Genomic DNA, 17,710 nt, shown 5'->3' with positions numbered 1-17,710 from the left:
CTTTCCTATTAACGAAAGAGAACACGGATTTTTAAATGGCCTCTATGGTTACTGATTTTAAAAATTCTCCATAGAGAATATTCGCAGTGCTTTAGAGTTCTCCATACTGAAGCTGCAGGGAAGTGCCGGCTCACAGCATGATACTCACCTGGTCCCGAGCCCACCTCACACGTCCACCTCCAGGATCCCTTTCAACTGAGCAGCAACATCACGTGTCACAGAAGAAATTATCACTAGAGTGGGTCTCCCCAGTTGTCTCTGTAGTTAATGGGTTTCTAATAGCACAAACACATTCATTTTGAGAAGCAGAGCTATAAGTTGGATGTAAACCAAGAAGTTTAAAGGGAAGTAACAGAAGTCTATGTCACTTCTAGAGTCAGTTTAGGAGAAGTATTAGACTGCCTTGGAAAAAATGGATTTCCTTATGTAACTGACTGATTTTCAGCATGGCTACTGAATTTCAGCATAAGGCACTCTATGGCTCAGAAGTGAAGACTGTCTCATACACTTCTGCACTGGAAGGCAATCCTCACCTTTATTCCCAAACTATTCTTCACAAATCTCTCTTATTTCTTATGGGTTAGTCCAGATACACCTCTTTAAAGAATAAATGGAAATATTTTCAGGGACAGAGAATTTGTGTATCTCTTGTTTATCTTGGAAAACTGGTATTGCAATTTCCAAGCAAACACAGACTACCCCTGGCCCTCTTTGGGACCATTCCATACTATGCTCTTAAAAGCATTTACAACAGTTTGGAGATGGGATGGTGAGCTTTATAGCTCAGACATGTAAAGGAAGCACTCTCCTTTGGCATATGAAAGGTCTAGACACAGAAGGATGACCTCAGTTTTAACAGCAGACTGGCTCTGCTAGGAAGTTTTTCTTCAGCAGAGACTGTCCTGTAGATGACACAAAATCCCAAACCAAGCCTAGCAGTGTGAATGGCAAAGCAACCACGTTCTTTTAGTTCAGATCTGGCACATACTCATTCAAAACTGCAACATACCAAATGTTTCTCATTTATCCATTAGATCAATAAACATTGTTCAAGTACCTACTAAGTGTGAGGCACTATTATACAACAAAGAATAACAGGATGCCAACTCTCAAGGAGCTCAGGATCTATGGCAGTGATTTTTAAGGGTGGGGCATTTTCTGACTGATGGGGGTTTGTGTTATTTCTGAAGGTGTTTAAAAAAAAAGAGAGAGAGAGATGGAAATCAATGTACCAGGTTTATAGCTTAGATCTCCAGGGAATGTTGGTGAGTCTTCAGACTTGCTCCACTCCGTCCATTCTCTATTTGAGAAATGCTCAAGATAGTGAAGACAGGGAAGGGGCAGCAGCAGGCCTCTTTAAAAATCTGCATGTGGAAGAGACTCGACCCCTCCTTTGCATAAATATGCACAGAATTGGGTTGTTGGTTTTTCTTGTTATTGAGCTGCATGAGCTGCTTGTAAATTTTGGAGATTAATCCTTTGTCAGTTGCTTCATTTGCAAATACTTTCTCCCTTTCTGAGGGTTGTCTTTCCATCTTGTTTATGGTTTCCTTTGCTGCTGCGCAAAAGCTTTTAAGTTTCATTAGGTCCCATTTGCTTATTTTTGGTTTTATTTTCATTTCTCTAGGAGGTGGGTCAAAAAGGACCTTGTTGCTATTTATGTCATAGAGTGTTCTGCCTATGTTTTCCTCTAAGAGTTTAATAATGTCTGGCCTTACATTTAGGTCTTTAATCCATTTTGAGTTTATTTTTGTGGATGGTGTTAGGGAGTGTTCTAATTTCATTCTTTTACATGTAGCTGTCCAGTTTTCCCAGCACCACTTATTGAAGAGTTTGTCTTTTCTCCACTGTATATTCATGCCTCCTTTATCAAAGATAAGGTGACCATATGTGTGTGGGTTTATCTCTGGGCTTTCTATCCTGTTCCATTGATCTATATTTCTGTTTTTGTGCCAGTACCATACTGTCTTGATTACTGTAGCTTGGTAGTATAGTCTGAAGTAAGGGAGCCTGATTCCTGCAGCTCCATTTTTCGCTCTCAAGATTGCTATGGCTGTTAAGGGTCTTTTGTGTTTCCATACAAATTGTGAAATTTTTTGTTCTAGTTCTGTGATAAATGCCAGTGGTAGTTTGATAGGGATTGTATTGAATCTGTAGATTGCTTTGGGTAGTAGAGTCATTTTCACAATGTTGATTCTTCCAATCCAAGAACATAGTATATCTCTCTAATCCAAAAATGGGCAGAAGACCTAAATAGATATTTCTCCAAAGAAGATATACAGATTGCCAACAAACACATGAAAGAATGCTCAACATCATTAATCATTAGAGAAATGCAAATCAAAACTACAATGAGATATCATCTCACACCAGTCAGAATGGCCATCATCAAAAAACCTAGAAACAATAAATGCTGGAGAGCGTGTGGAAAAAAGGGAACACTCTTGCACTGTTGGTGGGAATGTCAATTGATACAGCCACTATGGAGAACAGTATAGAGGTTCCTTAAAAAACTAAAAATAGAACTACCATAAGACCCAGCAATCCCACTACTGGGCATATACCCTGAGAAAACCATAATTCAAAAAGAGTCATGTACCAAAATGTTCATTGCAGCTCTGTTTACAATAGCCAGGACATGGAAGCAACCTAAGTGTCCATCAACAGATGAATGGATAAAGAAGATATGGCACATATGTACAATGGAATATTACTCAGCCATAAAAAAAAGAAATTGAGTTATTTGTAGTGAGGTGGATAGACCTAGAGTCTGTCATACAGTGAAGTAAGTCAGGAGAAAAACAAATACCATATGTTAATATATATGTATGGAATCTAAGAAAAAAAATAATAAAATGTCATGAAGAACCTAGGGATAAGATGGGAATAAAACACAGACCTACTAGAGCATGGACTTGAGGATATGGGGAGGGGGAAGAGTAAGCTGTGACAAAGTGAGAGAGTGGCATGGACATATATACACTACCAAATGTAAATTAGATAGCTAGTGGGAAGCAGCCACATAGCACAGGGAGATCAGCTAGGTGGTTTGAGTGGTTTGTGACCATCTAGAGGGGTGGGATAGGGAGGGTGGGAGGGAGGGAGACGCAAGAGGGAAGAGATATGGGAACATACGTATATGTATAACTGATTCACTCTGTTATAAAGCAGAAACTAACACACCATTGTAAAGCAATTATACTCCAATAAAGATGTTAAAAAAAATAAAATTAAATAAATCAATAAATATGCACAGAAGCCCTGTCCAGCTATAAGCATACAGCGTCTGTTTATTCGGGTGTGAGGACTGAAGTCAGCATCGCAGCGCCTCTGGTATTTTGAATTGGCAAAGATGGCCAGGGAAACCCCACAGAGGTTTCACAGTTGCATGACTATTGCCAATGAAGTGACTCACTGGCCTCAGAATGCATTGCTAACCGTGAGGTCAACTTCAGAGCAGGCCACAGCAGTCAGCTAGAGCACCAAGGGTGGGGGATGAATTCTTCAAACATAAGAGAGAATCTTTCCAGTCAAACAGTAAAAGAGAAGTATGGCTACAGAAAATATATTGGACTTTTACCACAATTTATGAACAGAACCAACTTAAGTCTAGGAGAGTTCGTACTGGTTTTAGGAGGCTGAATAAAAATAAACAAATTTTTTTTTCTGCTAAGGATATAAATAGGTTTATAGAAAAAATAGCAAACAGAGGCTATCAAAGAAACTGAATGACCTTATGCAGGAATTTTGATCTTCTCTATGATGCCCTAACACGCTATTTTTTTCTGCCATTATAGTGAGTGAAATGTCCACTAATCAGTTCCATGTGCTTTACCAGGGCCATCGTTAAGATGTGCCCTTCAGACATTTCATGTTACTAATTCTTCTGAATCATCAAAAACAAATGTTCAATGCTGCTTTGGGGTCAATCCAATTTTATTGACTATTGGATGACTCTCTTCACGGAAAATCAAGGCAGAATTTGACAAAAGACTGGACTAGAAGGACTCTTTTCCAACTTCTTTTTTTTTTTTTTTTTTTTTTTTGCGGTACACGGGCCTCTCACTGTTGTGGCTTCTCCCGTTGCGGAGCACAGGCTCCGGACACGCAGGCTCAGCAGCCATGGCTCACGGGCCCAGCCGCTCCGCGGCATGTGGGATCCTCCCGGACCGGGGCACGAACCCGTGTCCCCTGCATCGGCAGGCGGACTCTCAACCACTGCGCCACCAGGGAAGCCCTCCAACTTCATTTTTGAGTTGCTTCTTTAATTGACAAGTTATAACTTTGGATAACCAAGATACAGAAAGGTTTTATGATAGAGTATTTTTAAAAGAAGAGTGAAAATAATGTTTCTTGAGTTGCTAGATTGGGGGTGACAGGCTAGTGAACACTAGAGAGAGAAACCTTAAAAAAAATTAATGGTAATGACCTCTTTTATGGGAAGTCTGCCTTACCTAACCCCACCCTGTTGGTAAAGGCCCTTTGCCTACTAAGCTGCATTACCGAGTGAGGACACAGAAAAGTGCTGACTCTATTCTCCACCCACTACAAGATAGATTTCATGTAGGCAGACATTTTGATTGTTTTATTCACAGCCATATACCCAATATCAGGAATAATGCATAACACATAGTCCACACACAATACATATTTGTGAATGCATTGAATAGATTAAGTGGCAGTTTTTTCCTAAATAGGGATATTGTGATTCGATTTGCCAAAGAAGCTTAACTTCTGTCTAATTAATGCCTCTTTAGCATTTGAAGGACTCACAGACCCAAGCTGCTTTGACACAGGGTTTTTCTGATAATTTATATATTTCTTTTTGGCCAACTGTATGTAGGATTATTATAACCAAGCTTGGTATGGGAAGTAGTGAAGGCCAAGCCATAAGCACTGCTTGGGAATTTTAGATTGAATTTAGCAGGTCACCAAAGGTGGTGAGGTCAGAGGCAAAATCTGAGAGAGGGTCATTAAAAAGTCTAAGCTAGAAGGAGAGTGAGCAAAAACCAAAACTGAGTCAGGATGTGGGTTGAAAAGTGAAGCTGGGTAACATTATTATCGAAGTCCTAGTCAGCTGGGTTCAGGACAAGAGAGGACTTCTGGTTGCTTCCCTCCTGATAGTAGAAGGGGAGAACAGAAGCCAGACACTAAAGATGGGGAGGGGAGATAGGGATCCAGGTAAAATAATTAGTGGGTAGGAACTGACATAAAATAACTCTGTGTTTATAAGTTGAGCCTTCATTTCTCATGGCGACTGGGGCTTGGAAGAAACGGTCATGCATAAATTTCAAGTTTTCTATTAGAAATAAATTGCTTTAGAAATAGTGTATTCCACCAAAGTAAATAATTTTATGGACTAAAATAAACATTAAACACACACACACACACACACACGAAACCTCTAAATTCTATAAGGTGAGTGTATCTTTCCTTTCTAGTTTATGGCTATTACTAAGAGTGATCACCAAAACCAAAATTAACTTGGAGGCAGAAGTCTTCAGCAGTTGAATTATCCGTTTGGGGACTTCCAACTAAAAGTTCCTAGTACATTATTTAGGCTGCCAGCTCATTTACTCCCTGTATGAAATCTTTCCTCTTCACTGATCAAGCAAGACCTCTGTTCAGCTGTTTATTCTTTTTTTTTTTTTTTTTTTTCAGTTCACTGAACAACTCTCAGATCTTCTTTCTTTCTAAAACTTTGAGGCAGTCAGTCAAAGCAAAGGGGAATAAATGAGAACTATGTAGACTCTCTTGTATATATCTGTAGTAATTCTACTAATTAGGGAATACCTTTTCAATTAAAAACTACAAAGTAGTCCAAATCAAAATTTTGCTCTCCTCCCCTCCTCACCCGCCATGAGGGCCTTTTCAAACAGCATCTATTCGAGGTACCTACTTACAGCTACTTGCCAGTTAACAATTCTTAGTTGGTCCCCCTTAGTAACATTTCTGCTCTAGGTAGCTGGAAACATATCTTTAAGCACATAATTAGTGAGTTGAACACAATACGAAGCAGCAAATTAAACAAGAAGTCATTTCAGCAAGCTTAATTATTTTTTACAGTTCTTGCAAATAATGTAGATCTCCTGGATACAGTTTTTAAAAATTAAAGTAAATAGCCATGCATTGAACCCACTGTCCTTTCTGATCAAGAATAGCTAGAGGCTTCCCTGGTGGCACAGTGGTTGAGAGTCCGCCTGCCGATACAGGGGACATGGGTTCGTGCCCCGGTCCGGGAAGATCCCACATGCTGTGGAGCGGCTGGGCCCGTGAGCCATGGCCGCTGAGCTTGCGCGTCTGGAGCCTGTGCTCTGCAACGGGAGGGGCCACAACGGTGAGAGGCCCGCGTACCACAAAAAATAGCATACTATTATGCTATAATCCACTATCTGGTTTTTATTTTTCATTCCCACAGAGCAAATTTTGAAAAATTTTAATTTATTCTTATGAAGTATTTTTATAAAAATAAGACTATTTGAAATTTAGTGCTCAACCTCCACTTAGTTGCTAATATAAAGAACCTGGTTTCACCATGTTACAGCTAGACCTATAAGAGTAGCATGAATTATTATTTTTTTTTTTAATTACTACTGTTATCTATAGTATGCACAAGTCCGGAGACCAAATGTGTTAGAATTTTGGGTTTAATGATAACCTTTTACAAGAATCCTCAGGTATATTGCTCCTTGGCTTTGGGGCATTTTTCTCTGGAAATAATATTTATTGAGGGTTTCCTGTGCTCATGCCCTGGGCAAGTCTTTTATTTTATTTTATTTTATTTTTTCTGTATGCGGGCCTCTCACTGTTGTGGCCTCTCCCTTTGCGGAGCGCAGGCTCCAGATGTGCACGCTCAGCGGCCATGGCTCACGGGCCCAGCCGCTCCGTGGTATGTGGGATCTTCCCGGACCGGGGCACGAACCCGTGTCCCCTGCATCAGCAGGCGGATTCTCAACCACTGCGCCACCAGGGAAGCCCCGGCAAGTCTTTTATATGTTTTATCTCATTAATTAACCTAACCGAATGATGGTGCTGTTATTATCCCCATTTTACAGAGGAGGCATAGAAAGGTCAGGAACCTTGCTCAGGGTCACGCAGCTGATAAGTGGTGGTGTCAGGATTTGAGCTCCAGTTCTGACTCCAGGTGCCTAGTAATGAAATTAGTATAGTGCCTCTCTGGCAAGAAGCAAGGCTGGCCCTTTTTTTTTTTTTTTTTTTTTTTTTTTTTTTTTGCTGTATGCGGGCCTCTCACTGTTGTGGCCTCTCCCGTTGCGGAGCACAGGCTCCGGACGCGCAGGCCCAGCGGCCATGGCTCACGGGCTTAGTTGCTCCGCGGCATGTGGGATCTTCCCGGACCAGGGCACGAACCCGTGTCTCCTGCATCGACAGGCGGATTCTCAACCACTGCGCCACCAGGGAAGCCCAAGGCTGGCCCTTTTTATAGGTTATTTTTTCTAATTAATTAATTTTTTTTGGCTGCGTTGGGTCTTCACTGCTGTGTGCAGGCTTTCTCCAGTTGCCGTGAGCAGGGGCTATTCTTTGTTGTGGTGTGCAGGCTTCTCATTATGGTGGCTTCTCTTGTTGGGGAGCACGGGCTCTAGGTGCTCAGGCTTCAGTAGTTGTGGCACACAACTCACGTCATAAACAATGCCAAGGCTGGGAAAAGTAATTGCTATATAAACTCCCCACGAGTTCATGGATCGTTAGGAAGTCCCAGGTAGTCTGGAATATAATGCCAATTCCACATGAATTTTCTGTCAATACCTGACCCAGAAAAACTTTACTTCCTTTATAAATGAATAGCGAACATAGAAGGCCAGCACAGTATCTATACAAAAATCCTACAGGAATGGAGAAAGAAGAACATGAAACAAAAGTCAAATAAAGAAGAGCCACCAGAAAAAAATATCACAGGACAGATAAAAGTTATCACAAAGTATTCCATCAGGAATTGTTCCCCAAAATTAATTAATTAATCATCCTTATTAAAAAAGACTAAACAAAAATATATGTGTTTCAGGATGAGATGCTGACACTAAAGGAAACAAAATGTGAACTGAAGAGCTCAGAAAAGAAGAAACAAAATATTAAAATGAAGACAAAATTGGAAGAAATATGAGAGAATAAATAGTATTAAAAACACAAGGACAGAAGTAGATATTGATGTGAAACAAGAAAAATAAAAAGTAAATCATAATAGTTAAAAATTTGAGAGAAAATGACAAGAAGGGTAGATAAAGGGGATTCAGTGTATACATAATTGGAATGCCCAAAGAAGAAATCTGGAAATTAAACATGATAAATTTGTTTTAAAAATTCAAGAAAACATTTCTAAAAATAAGGAAGACTTAATATTGATATGGTACATCATTTTGGGAATACTGACCCAGCCAAGTCCACATGAGTCCTATCCCAGTTAAAAGGAGTTCAAATATAAAGAAACATTCCTTTGGGCAGTCAAAAAGTAATCAAATGATTATTAAACACATGAAAAGTTGCCTCCTTCTCTTACAAAAAGAAATACAAATTAGAATTGCACCGACATATAAGATAAGGGAAAAAAATTGGATAATGTATCCCATTGGTGATGGTGTAGAGAAACAGGCACACTTACATATGACTAGCCAAAGTGTAAATCAGCATGACCCTATTATAAGAAACTTGGCTATATCTATACAAACTTCAAATGCATATCACCTACACACAGCAATTCCTCTTTCAGAAATTTATCCTATAAATATATCCTACAGATGTGAAATAACATATGTATAAGTTATTCTTTGCTGCATTATTTGTAAGAGAAAACAATTAGAAATAACATGCATACACACACACACACACACACACACACACACACACATCCATACAACAGAATACTATACAGTCTTCAGAATGAATGAGGAAGCTCTTTATATACTTAACATGGGATCATCTTCAAGGTACACTGTGAAGCAAAAAAAATTAGGGCGTGGAACAACTGGAAAGTACGCTATTATTTAAGAGAAAAATAATAAAAGGAGATATTGCTTGTGTACCTGAGTGTGCTATATCTATTCTTGTGAATCCCTGGAAGAATACATAAAACAACTGATAACACGAGTGGCCTCTGGAGAGAGGAGCAGGGACAAAATAGAAGAATAAATAAATGTGAGATACAAAATTCTGAAATGACATTAAAACTCTTATATGCATTTACATGCTATTTGGGTCTGGAAACTGAAACCTGACTCCAGGATATGAACTTTCACCCTTTATTTCCCTCATAATTATTATCCTGGCTGAAACAGAGTAATGCCTGCCTCTGGATATCGATTTGAAGGTAATTTATGTACTGCACTGAGTTTTCATCTAACCTAGAATAGATGCACAGTAAATCTTAGTTCATCCTCCCACATGGATGTGGCAGTTATGTACATTAAAAAGAAACTAAACTTATGAATTTGTCAATTGCCACCTGGATGTTGGGTGAAGTGTATACAAATCCATCATGAAAGTACATGGGAAATAGAACCTGAAAAAAACTAGGAAGCGTGTGTGTGAACATGTGTAAATTTAGGGGTATAGTTTGTTGACTAGATTTAACCATAACACACATTAAAACACATTTGAGTTTCCTAGTTTAGCCAATTACACCAAAAAATTTCCATCAACATGTGATATTTTTCCTGACCTCTGTGTCACGTTCAAATTAGTTTCATTTTAAAGATGAGGAATTGAGGCTCAAATATTTTAACTAATTGCCCAAAATCACACAACTTGAGGCAGAGGCTAGTTCTTGTCACTCTAAGTCAAGGTTTCTTTTGACCAAACTCCAGTTGTCTAAGTGCAATATACCAGTAATAATATTCGTCTGTCACAATTAATACTACTGACCCAAACAAAGTATGAATTAGGAAGAAAGTTTGTTTATGACTTGATCATTCGCCAAACTCACCTCATTAGAATTTATCTGGAGGCAAATTTTCACCCTCACAGACCTTCTGGACTCAGAGTATATGAGGTCATGAAACCCACACTCCTCAATTTACATGAGTGGTAGTGATTCATCCAGATTGAGTCATTATTTCCTTCCCCTGACCTTCTAATGACCAATTTCACACACGAGAAATAACTGGGCAAGCTACAGTTAAGGATTATTTCTCTACAGGAGAAATAGGAGATAAAATGAGTTTCTTAAGGGACAAATCCTTGGACGTTTGACTCACTTGCAAGAAAGGAAAGGTATATTTTTCTACGTATTCCATTAGTACCCAATTCAACAAATAAAGCCACAAACACAGCACACCCACTATTTGGTAATGCATATGTAAATTCTTATTTTGGTCTCGTCCCAAATTAAATATAACCAATTTAAAATCAATCAACACAGTATTTATAAATAAAACAAGACTCAGTTGAGCTGGTAACACTTCCTCCTGGTGGCCCACTCTCTGAAGTATTGCAAGCTAACCTTTAGGCCTAAAAATAGGGCAGCCTTGCTGAGTCAATAATAAATTTCAGCCCTACACCTAGCAAGAAGATAAAATGCTCTTCAACAATACTTAACACCTCATCTTCCTAAGCCCACCTTCTTGTCATGAAACCAGACCAAATCCATGATGGTTCCAGAAAGCTATTTTTGGCGTATTAGACCACTGCCAGTGACTTGGAGGCACCCACTTCCTTTGGTAGAGAAAAGGGACTTCCCACCATACAGAAGTATAAATGAGATTACCTACCTTATCGCCATCAGTCACCAGATTCCCCTTATTAGTGGTTTATTTTGATAACAGCATTCATGCTTATGGTTAGTCAGAGATCCAGACAGACTCACTAAGTCGGGAAGAGACTCAGATGTCACAAAACCCAGGTTTCTCATTGTACACCTGAAGACAACAACAAACACAGGACTGTCAGAAACAGTCTCATGTGCAGCTAGTTAAAAAAAAAAAAAAAATTAACTCCACAGTTCCAGTTGTTATTATCCTATAATTTCTCAACAGCATGGCAAGATGAAATCCAGTGAATAATATAAAATGACTTTATATAGGAGGTTTGGATTAACATATACACACTACTATATATAAAATAGATAACTGACAAGGACCTACTCTATAAAACAGGGAAATTTACTCAGTATTCTGTAATAACCTATAAGGGAAGAGAACCTGAACAAGAATATATATACATATGTATAACTGAATCTCTTTGCTGTACACCTGAAACCAACATAATATTGTAAATCAATTATGCTTTAATAAAAAATAAAATGGCTTTATATTCACACATTCATTCATTTATTCAATAAATATTCAGCACCAATTTGTGCAAGTTCCTGTACTAGGTGCTGAGGATACCACAAGGAACATAACTGACATGGTTTCTGCCTTCTCAGGACTTAGTTTAGTAGGTCACCAAGACAATAAGAAAGGCAATTATGGTCGTGTGATGTTATATAAGAGGGAAGTTCAGGAGTGTTGCAAGAGACTATGGGCAGAAAAACTGGTAGAGAAGGAGAGGGAAAAGATTCCTAACCTGGATTCAAACATCAAGGAAGATTTTCTGGAGGAAGCTAACACCTAAGCTATGACCTGCATGATGAGTTAAGTGTTAACTTGGTAATGAGGATGGGAGTAAAAAGGATGAGTGTCCCAAGCAAAATCCAAAGACCCAGAAGTAAGTGAAATAAAGCAGGTCAAATGAACCAAAAACCATTCAGTCTGACAGGAGCCCAGATGAGCCAGGACAGCATGGTGAGCCATGGGTTGGAGAAATAAGCAAGGGTCAGATCATAAAATGCAATTATTATAGTCTGCATTAGGGAGTTTGGACTTTTGTCTAAGAGATTTGAAACCCAATAAAGAATTTTAGCATCTGAGGAAGATTACTGAGGTTACAGTATATGTGGGAGAAGAATTAGAAGAGACAAGACTTAAGGCAAATATACCAGTTATGGAGGGCCTACTCAGGCACCAGGGCAAGCAATGTGGTAGTCTGGATTTAAAATAGTGAACACATTTCAGAAATATTTATGCAGCTGAATGAACAGAATTGTGTTCTTACCAGGGTAAACAAGAACGTACCGAAGGGCTTAGCCCTCTCCACATTTGCCTTGCTCCACAGTCCATAAATCTGAGAGATCACAGATCAAGCCAGCAATAAAGCTCCCAGAATAAACCACCCAGCCTCTACTGCTGCCAGGTTGGAGTCCTCTGGATTTATAGGATGAAGGCTAACAAAAGCCTTCCTCTCTCACCAGCATTCATCCTACAGATATTTATTGAGGGTCTGCTATGTTTCAAGCATTAGTCCAGGTCTTGGGAGTAGAAATAAAAAGGACACAGTATACATACTTAAAGACTCCTGTATCGTAGGGGAGACAGATATGTAAACAGGCCGTCATAAAACTATGTCATAACTGAAGTAACAGTGACTATGAGTATGCAGAAGCACATAATTCAACTAAGGAAATCATTAAAACCTTCATGGTGGCTTCATAGGAGGCTTCTAGGGTTGATTCATAAAAAATAAGTAGGAACAGGTAGAAGAGAGGAGGAGAAGGAAAAGGTGGCATTAATAAAGGCCTGAAAGTGAAGAGTAGCATGGTTTCTGGATGAGAGATACAAGCAATAACGTGCAGCTAAAGCATGAAGTGAGAGACAGAGTGTTGTTAAGATAAAGCTTAAGAGGTTCATAAGGAAGGTCTGGTGTGACATGGTAAGGACCTTAGATTTATTTTATCCACTGGAAAATGGAGAGTTGTTGAAAATAGAAAAACAAAGAATAGAATCAGATGTATGTTTCAGATACTGATATTGTGGTATCTATACAGAGAATGGGATTTGAAAGACCGTATCCAAAAGCAAAGATGCAGGTTAGGAGGCTCTTGAAGTAACCACAGAAAGAAATGATGAAAATATCACCAGAGCTGATAATAAGGATGGAGAACAAAATGAATGCAAGAACTTCTTAGAAGAAAGTATTGACAGAATTTTGTAATACAGTAAGTCACCTACATACGAACCTTCAAGCTGTGAACTTTCAAATATGCAAATGTGTGTTCACGTGTCCAATCACATAAGTTAGTTCAAGTATCTGGTGTACATTGTCACATGTGTGCATCCTCTACAAGTAGTTGTGCCTTTGTGTACTTTACTGTACAGTACCATATAGAGTACAGTAGTACAGTATCTTTATTTCAAGCCTAGGATGTCTGAAAGCAAGTGTAAAAGCAGCGGTGATGTAGCTGGTACTTCTAAGAAGCGCCAAGAAGTAACGATGAAAATAAAAGTGAAAATAATTGAGAGAGTGGAGCGACAAGAGGAAGAAGTACTCTGAAGAACCAGAGACTCACGACACAGGAAATGACAAGGGGATTTCTTTATTTGAGGAGGCACTGTTCATTTTTGAGGCACAGGACCTGAACATACAATGGTACACGAAGGTTGCAGCAGCCGTTCAGAATGCAATCCATGTCATCTATGATAAGAAAAAAAGAGCTACTACCCAGACATCACCGGACCATTTTTTCAAGAGGGTAGATAGAATGGAATTCAGCAAGGAACCAGAACCTGTGCCATCAAAGTCAGGCATGAGTGAAATTGCAGCTTGCCCTCCATCTCCTATTGCTGATGATCCTTCAGCTCTACCATTTCCTGCCTCCTCGCCCTCCTCCAGTCAGTAACTCTTCTTGCCTGTTCACTCAATGCTACCCCTTGTATGCCAGCTGTTATACTGTACTACTGTACTTTTCACGGTACTGTACTGTAAGATTTAAAATGCTTTATTTTTTGTGTTTGTTTTTATGTATTATTTGTATGCAAAGTATTATAAACCTATTACAGTACAGTACTATACAGCCAGTTGTGTTAGTTGGGTACCTAGGCTAACTTTGTTGGACTTACGAATGCACTCTCAGAACAGAACTTGTTTGTATTTGTATGTAGGGGACTTACTGTAGGTTGGATTGGAGTTGGTAAGAGAGCAGAAGAAAAAGGGTGATTAGTTTCTAACTTGGGGAAATGGGTGGGTCCTACAACTGAGATGGAGAATACTGAAGATGAGTTCATTTTGTGTATTGAGTTAGAAGTGTCTAGGTAACATATACATGGAGATCTAACATGTTGATATATGTGTGTGTGAGAGTCCAGATCATCAAAATTATACAGAATTTGGAGTTATCAGCATATAGGTGGTAATAAAAATGTTAAGAATAAATGGAATCATCTATTTGCTTGTCTAATGGATCGAATGTGTATTAAGTATTTTGTATGCACATAGGAACATTACATAGAGTGAGAAGAACCAGGATGAGAACAGAACCCTGAGAGCTAAAAAGACTAACATTCAAGAGGTGAAAGAAAGCAAAAGATTCTACAAATGAAACAGAGGAGAAACCATCAGACAGTTTCAAGGAGAACCAAATAGTGTGGGTATCATAGAAATCAAGACAGTAGAAATAAGGATCAACAATTCCCATAAGATAAGGACTAAAAATGATCTTTGATTTGATGCTATAAAATTTTTAGGTGATACTACTGAGAACAATGTCACTAGAAGTGGTCATTGACAGTAGTAGTCCATTCAAGTCAGCCTCTGTGTACACCAATGGCCAACTACCTTAGAGCTTCCAGATGCTGGTCCCCGGTCCCCTACAACTGAGAAAGTAAATTAGGTCAAATGCAATAGTTATTAGATGCCTTCTTCAGAAAAAAAAAATATGTGTTTGAACTAGATGATCTTTGGTATTCCTTAAAATTCAGAGATTCTTTAATTGTTGAAATACATAATCTTCCTATATTCATCCTATTGCAAATCAAAGTAACCCAATTTTTAAATCTAGTTGGTGCATGAGGAAGAATTAGGAAAGTAAGTTCAGCTAATGAGTGAACCTACAGTATTTGGTTTCCATCATTTTAATACCAGTGGGAGGAGTATGGATAGCAAGGGATACCAGTCCCATCTCAAAAATGTTTTTCTGAATCTATACAGTTCCTGTGTTTAGAGAATGAGAGTTCAGATAATAAGGGATATCTGCATCATATTATGTCTTAAATGTTGTCTTGTGCAATGCAGAAGCTTAAATTAAGAATTTCATTTTTCCTTTGAAGCCAGTCAAAGCAAAGGAATTCTCCAAAATAATGTTGAGAAAACACAGACTCTTCTATAACATGGAATGTGTGCTGGACCAGGAGTCAAGAGAACGAGTAGTACAGCCAACAGTGATCTGCTTGGTGGTCTTAGGGAACACAGTTAACTCTCTGGATCTTAGATTTCTCATCTGTAAAATCTAGTTTGGACCACATAACTTCTCAGAGGTCTCCCAACCATTAGTCTATTTGCTTATAGGAATGATTACACACTATGCCTTGCTATGACCATTGATATACAAATCCATGATCTCAAAGGATATTCCAAGAATTCCAAGAAGGCATGTGGTTTACCCCTGGCTTTGGAAAGTCCTATATTCCTTCCAAATAGGAAAGCAAAGTGAGAGGTGAAACTTCCATTTTCCTGCAAGATGAGAAAACTCATTTGTAAGTCTGAGGCAATGAGTGTCAGTCTCATAATAAACACCCTCCTAGGAATTAACTTCAACCAGAAAAATCACAGGTCCCCAGAGGAACACAGAACCTTTATCAAAATTTTGCTCTTAAATACCTACCAAGTTGCTGTTACATTGTTTGAAATGCGTATCTCATTAAATCACAAACCTTGTGCTGGGCCCAAGAGAGATTTTCACAAGTGAAACTGCAATGTTCTGACAGCCCTCTCTAAAGGAGACCTCAGAGAGTTTCAAATAATTAAAGCATTCACACTTTAGAAGCAGGAAATAGAGTGAAAGACTTTCAAACATATCTTGTTTTTGCAGGCTTATCGAAAGGTTGACACAAAGCAATGGAAGAAGAAAAGAGATAATTATCTAGAGACACTTGGACATGACATTTAAAAAATCCAATCATCTAGCTCCTGAAAATTCTATTTTAAACTTTCATTTTCTTTTAAAAGTAACATAAGTACATTAAAAACTACTAAAAAATAGAAAACAAGGGCAAAGTTTTATCTTCCCTTTCCCCCAAATCAAATAAATGACATGAAGGAATAGGCAAGGAAAAAAAAGAAAAATTTTATGTACTTGAAAATACACTGAGGATGTACATAGTAATAGATAGATACCATTTATTAAACACATATTTTGTGCCTGGGACTGGAAAAAATAATCATAACCCTTTGTAGATACAATCAAAACTGTCCTAAGATCAAGTCAACTTAGGGCTTCAGTGACTCCCCAAAATGTAAAAGAAAAATTAAGGGTAGAAGTAAGAAAACACAACGTGCATCTATTAGGAGTTCTATAAGATAGAAAGCATTGGAAAATGGCACTATTCAAGCACGAAGTGTGGTTAATTTTCTATAACTAATTTAAGGAATATTTGTCAGATTAGGAAATATACTGAGTACCAGTTAAAAGAAATAAATATAAATCCACACCTAGAAACACCCACAATTAAACTTCAGAACACCAAAGATAAAGAGATTTTTAAAGTAACCTGAGATCAAAGGCAGACAACCTTAAAAGGAACAAGAATTAGACTGATAGCAGGCTTCACAGGAACAGTCACAGGCAAAGTGATATTTCAAAGTGCTGAGAGAAAATAACTGGCAACTTAGAATGGTCTGCCCAGCTAAACTGTCATTTAAGGGTGAGGGGGAAAATCAAGGTATTTTCCAAAAATAAAGGAAGGAAGAAAGGAAGGAAGGAGGGAAGGAGGAAGGAAGGGAAATGAAACATTAATTACTAAATGACCTTCTGTGAAAAAAATATTTTAAAAACTTAAAAATATTTTTAAAGATTAAAAGAAGGAAATTTAACACAAAGAAGGAATGAGATCCTAGAACAAAGATGAACAAAGACATTAGCAAACATTTTGATAAATCTAAGCATGCATTTGCATGCATAAAAATAAAATGACAACTAATTTGGGGGATCAAAAATTTAGCAATTCCAAAATTCTTAAAAATAACATAAAATACAAAAGTGGTGATAGAGTTAAAATATTCAGAGAAGGTACTGATTATTTCTAAGAAATAGAAAACTTCCAAATCATTGTCACATGTGTAGGAGGGAGGGAGGGAATAAAGGAAACTCAGTTAATCCAGTAAAATATTAGAAAGGAGGGAGGATCAAATAAAAAGCCTAAAAATATGAATAAGATAATATGAATAATAACTAACAATTAGGGCATTTATGTGCCAGGCACCACTCTAAGTGTTTTACAAATATCAATTCCTTTATTCTTCACTTTAACTCAGTCAAGAGTCCTATGATATTATTACTGTTATTTTACAGATGAGAAAAGTGAAGCATAGGGAGGTTAAATAATTTGATCAACAGCTAAAACTAGTAAGTGACACGGTGAGAAAGATACAAAGTATACACTAAAGTCTATACTAGTAATTACTATTTTATGCTGCTTCTAAACATGAATCCAAATATACTAGCAATCCCAATAAATGAACTACATGCATTAAACTCACAAGCTAATCACAGATTCTTAGAATATATTTTTTAAAGCTCAGGACATAAAAAGATACTTGTAAAGACAATAGACAAATCTTAGTCAAGACTATTTAAGAACAGAGAATGGATAAAGAAAAGGTGACACATATACAAGATAAATTTCAGACAAACTATCAGAACTTACAAGGGTTTCAGCAAGTTTGCTAGATG

General features: G+C 38.0%; 1 long non-coding RNA gene across 1 annotated transcript in view; it reads right to left on the bottom strand.

The window, feature by feature from the left end:
- The window catches only part of LOC136793999 (uncharacterized), a 176,868-nt gene that overhangs the window by 118,290 nt on the left and 40,868 nt on the right, over positions 1-17,710 (bottom strand). The window contains exon 2 of the long non-coding RNA XR_010840146.1: positions 10,719-10,865. This is a non-coding gene — a long non-coding RNA (uncharacterized lncRNA). The remainder of the gene's footprint in view (positions 1-10,718; positions 10,866-17,710) is intronic.

Source organism: Kogia breviceps, chromosome 4, assembly GCF_026419965.1.
Source record: "Kogia breviceps isolate mKogBre1 chromosome 4, mKogBre1 haplotype 1, whole genome shotgun sequence".
NCBI classification, from domain to species: Eukaryota; Metazoa; Chordata; class Mammalia; order Artiodactyla; family Physeteridae; genus Kogia; species Kogia breviceps.
This window is presented reverse-complemented; position numbering and strand designations above follow the sequence as displayed.